Below are 4395 nucleotides of genomic sequence, written 5' to 3'. Positions count from 1 at the left end.
AGGTGTTAGTCCTGGACACAGAGAGCACAGAGAGTGTTACAGACCTCCTCACCCTAAATCTAACGGAGCAGCCAGCCACCCTCCAGAGACAGGGTGAGGAGCTCAGTAACACAGAAGCTCAAAGTAGAGCTGCTGCTTCTTCATTTTGAGAGGAAGCAGTTGGAGTTACTAAGGAATCAGTTCCAGATATCTCCTGAACACCTCCCTATGGAGGTGTCCACGGGGAGAAGACCCCGGAGAAAACCCAGGACACACTGGAAGGGCCATTGTGGAACTGGAGGAAGTGTGTTTGGAAAGGGAAGTGTGGGAGTCCCTGCTCAGACTGCTGCTCCGTATAAAGTGGTAGACAGTGGATGTATAGCACAGAGGAGATTTTAGAGATTTTTACTGAACCTATAGAGGAAAACACACACTAGTCAGGCATAAAGCATAAAGAGCACTAAAAACAGAGGCACAAATAGCAAAACTTTTTTTTTTAAAGGGCCCATATATTACGCTATTTTCTGATCTGTTATAATGTTTCCTCATCAAAAACATAGTCAGTGTTGTGTTTTGCTTTCACACAAGTTTAACAGACAAACCCTGCATAATCAGTTCTTCTCTCAAACAAAAACAAAAAAAACCTTCCACCTTTTGATGTAATGTGGTAATATAGGAAAGTGCTCCACTGTATTTTTAAACTCCAATACACCTTCAGTAGAATCATTGGGATCATTTCAGCCCTGACCATTCCATGACATCACAAGTGGAACAGAACATTTTGAGCTCTGGAAATGTAGACGGACGAATAATAAAGGATTATTCAAACATGTGTGTATTCCAGGTATTTTTTGAGGAGGAAGTCGCATTATAGCATGACTTTAAGCTCACAAGATTCAATATAGGACCTTTGAAGTTAAGTTAAGGTGTAATTTTTTTTGTAATTTTTCATCAACGTAGAGAAAGACAGTGGTTACCTCGGTGACACACAAACATGGTTGTGGTCAAGCAAGATGTGTCAAACCATGTCTTGTCTTCCTCCTGGAGCATGCAGTCCTCATCTGCAGATCCGTTGTCCAGCTCCCTGTTGTTCTGATTTCTGAAGGTACTGGGGCTGCCGTCTGACCACCTCCAGGGCTCCCGCCACAGTCCGATCCACGCCGAGGAGGTGGGACTGGGGAAGACCGCCGTCACTGCCTGGTTTTCAGCCAAACTCTCGATCATTGCCAGGTCGTGATAGTTTTGTCGACAATGATTCAAAGATTCAGCCCAGGTCATTGAAAGACTGACATAGACAAATGTTTTCACGTTGGACTGGACTAAAGATGAATGCATGAAAAAAAAAAGAGAGAGAAAATGTTAGAGCCATGTAATTCTGGACATTATCAAGACTGACTCACTGACTTTTTACTTTAAACTTAGCTTACACCTTCTCTGTTCAGCACATGACTTCAAAACCACACTGTCAGTCAGAAGTTTGGACACACTTTCTCATTTATTGTTTTTATTTTGGATTGTCGTGACCGTTTACATTTTAAATTCCAGCTGAAGACATCTAAACTGAATGAACACGGACAGTATGTAATGAAGTAAATGCGGAATAACTCTAAAGTTGTTTTAGGTTTTTCAAAATAGCCACCCTTTGTTTTGATCACCTCTTTACACACTCATGGCATCCACTGTTGAACCCTGACAAGGCACAAGTGTGTTGAGACTGTGAGAAGGTCAGAGGGTAGATACTTTGAGGTATTTAAATATAGAGAAAAATCCTGCACACCGTCTTACTTGCAAATTGTGGGACCATGACCATGACCATGAAGGAAAGGTAAAAGGTAAGACGTGCGCTGCGTCACCTCCTGCTTCCCATATGCCACGTTTCCTCCCGTACACCACGTGTTTCCCGTATGGCGCATGGACTGTGCCTCTTCCCGTGCGCCTCTAAACCAGAACTAAAACCAGGAATAAAACCAGGACTAAACCAGAACTAAACCAGAACTAAAACCAGGACTAAACCAGGACTAAACCAGAACTAAACCAGAACTAAACCAGAACTAAAACCAGGACTAAACCAGAACTAAAACCAGGACTAAACCAGAACTAAACCAGAACTAAAACCAGGACTAAACCAGAACTAAAACCAGGACTAAACCAGAACTAAACCAGAACTAAACCAGAACTAAAACCAGGACTAAACCAGAACTAAACCAGAACTAAAACCAGACTAAAACAGGACTAAACCAGAACTAAACCAGAACTAAAACCAGGACTAAACCAGAACTAAAACCAGGACTAAAACCAGGACTAAACCAGAACTAAACCAGTTCTAAACCAGGACTAAAACAGGATTTAATCGGGACTAAACCATTAGGCACAGACTGCGACTGATTGATGATTCTGCATCAAATATTACTGATTTTCACTGGGCTGGCTGACAGTGAGTTTTTTAAATAAATAACCTGGGTGTAAATAGCATTTTTGTCTAGGAACACCCGGGTGCCCTTCTATGTGCCACGCTAAATACACCCGGGTGTAAATAGCAACAACAGCTGCCCTATGTGTGAAAAACAATGTTACCTGTTTACACCCAGGGTACAAATAGCATCTGCCAAATATAAAACATATTAAGTTATAAACTTGTATTTGCTACATCTTCCTTCATACAGGTGATTTGATGTCTCCAGTCTTCAGTATATATCTACAACGGTGCTGTACAAACAAGACCTCCATCTCTCCAACGCACTGGACGATCAAAATGTTGAATGAGATGTGATATCTGCTCTAACAGATCCTCATGCTCTTATATTATGAGAATGATCCTTGTTGTTGGTTTGTGAAACTCAAATTGTTTGCAATTGAAATCTTTGCCCTGACGAAGACCATCTTGCTGGTCGAAATGCGTTGGCGTCCCTTCATGTAATAAAGGACTTTTAATATATTCAGTCGGAGTGTCTCGGGTTTGTACCTTACTCATTCTTACATTTTCCAGTAAGGGTAATTTTCTGTTTAAAGACCACTGTTTTAACTCTCGTAGAGCACCTGCACTGCTGTTTTTTACTCTTTTAGGACCCAGTGAAGCGCTCTACCTTTCTTTTTTTCTTCAATTTGTTTGCATTTCAAGCTCCAGTCCAAGAGAACAAGCAGGTGCGAGGGGATCTGCAGTGACCAGGCAATCTATAATCAAGCAATATGGACTTGAACAATGATCACAATAATGAGCCTCCTGCCTCTTTATAACCCTAGGACTTGTTTCCCTAACAATCAATAGCCAAACATGTGCCGGTTCAGACCCAGACATCATTGCACTGACACAAGACAAAAGACTAACAAATATCAAACTCCTACCTGTGTAACAAACCAAATTGTGCTGTTCTGTACAAGCCTTATCATTCCATTGACCATTGTAGACAGAGACACAGCTCTCTGCGCCCCCAGATTTACTTGGTTCATTAACAGCCCAGTTCTGGTACCCTCCGGGGCTTGTGCTCCCAGTGGCAGACCACCTCCAGGAGTTGGAGTCAGAGCCCATCACTCCTTTCCATGAAGCGGGGTCATCGAACAGTCCGATATAGGCTGAAACTCCAACAGGTACAACAATCCTGGACAAGTCTGCTTCACTTTCTACCGTGGCCAGGTCGGTGAAGTGCTCTCTGCAGTACTGCTGAGCCTCTTTCCAAGTCTTCCTCATGTCAATATAATGAAACTCATCAATAACACAAGTAACAATTTTGATGAGTCCTAGGAGAAGTCATATATATTTAGAATCACACAGTTTGTTTCAGGTAATAATAAAATCATGAAAAATATAGTTACCGAGGAACAGCCAGCATTTATCCATCGTGGGTGTCTTGAGTTGTTATACAATACTAAATGTAAAATGAAGCTGTGGCTGAAATGTGAAAGGGGTTTTGTGAATTTGATTACGCAGAGAAAATAGTCAAATATATGCCATTAGCCAAAACCTCGTAACCCTCATTTGCAAAGGACGGGAACCGTGCCTGTGGCAATATTATTAAGCTTAAAGCCCCACTCTCACCTAATAAGACCAAAATAAAAGTGTGTGGGTTTGCTTGTTTTTGTTTTTTTTATGTTTATATGACAATGAAAGCACATCTTTATTGAGAACTGGCTTCCTTTTTCCATGATCGACACCTTTCTAAAAATAATTGCCTCTTTATGATAACTGTCTATGTCAACAGTGTGACTCAGGCTGATTTATTTGGCCCAAGTCAAAATAAAATGTGACGCAATTTTCATTCAGTGCTTCAAGATGGAAGATTCATTCAGTCAGATTATTTCAGTGGTAAGTAATAGGATTTAAAGTTTGATGATAAAGCATATCCTATAAATACTCCATATGTGTAAAAAAAAAAACAAAAAAAAGATAATTTGGTTTGTTAGTGTTTCTTTTACTGTTCA

This window comes from Boleophthalmus pectinirostris, unplaced genomic scaffold, assembly GCF_026225935.1.
Source record: "Boleophthalmus pectinirostris isolate CB_2022bp ecotype Guang Dong unplaced genomic scaffold, ASM2622593v1 HiC_scaffold_8, whole genome shotgun sequence".
Classification (NCBI taxonomy): Eukaryota; Metazoa; Chordata; class Actinopteri; order Gobiiformes; family Gobiidae; genus Boleophthalmus; species Boleophthalmus pectinirostris.
Note: the sequence above shows the minus strand (reverse complement) of the source record.